Here is a 758-nt window from a genome sequence, read left to right on the forward strand (position 1 = left end):
GTTGACTTCACTGACTATAGAGTTTAGAAGTTCCTTTCATTTTTAAAAATGGTCTGATAATCAGTGCACTAAGTGTGTGAGAAATTTTTATTTGAAAATCATATGTAAGTGCATTTAAAAATGATTGGAGATTGGAGAGCACACATTATATGTATCCTAATAAAATATAATTTTTTTTTTACTTTCTTAATAAGTACCTTCAAAGACACTTGTTAGTATGTCATCTTTAAAAAATATACTTCTACCTGGAAAAAAAATCATATTCTGTTTGGTCTTTATAGCTCTTGCAACTTTTATTTTAATCTATAGCAAGGTTTTAAAAATTTTAAATTGTTTGTGACGGCGCGCAATTGGGACCACATCGATATTTAAAACCTTAATCTATAGTTTAAAACCTTAAAACATTAGTTTTTAGTTTTTTTTATTAGATAGAAAGTTTATTTAACCGTTAAGTAAACCATTTTTTTAAGTAACTTTTAGCATTCTTTGAGTAGCTTTTAGAGTTTTTTAAAACTCTATTTGGAAGTATTTAAATCGTTATCTTCTATTTTTTACTTTTTATATTTTATTTATTTTATCCTTAAAATATTTATTTAACATTTTACATTTTATTGTTATTTCAATAATTAATTTTATTACACACTTATAATTTAATAAGTTAACTTTTTAATTAATTTTAATTAAAATAAACATTTTATTTTGATTTCTATAGTTGCAATTTTTCAAGTTTCAACTAATACCGTATTAAGTAAATACGA

The sequence above is a fragment of the Glycine max genome, chromosome 3, assembly GCF_000004515.6.
Source record: "Glycine max cultivar Williams 82 chromosome 3, Glycine_max_v4.0, whole genome shotgun sequence".
Classification (NCBI taxonomy): domain Eukaryota; kingdom Viridiplantae; phylum Streptophyta; class Magnoliopsida; order Fabales; family Fabaceae; genus Glycine; species Glycine max.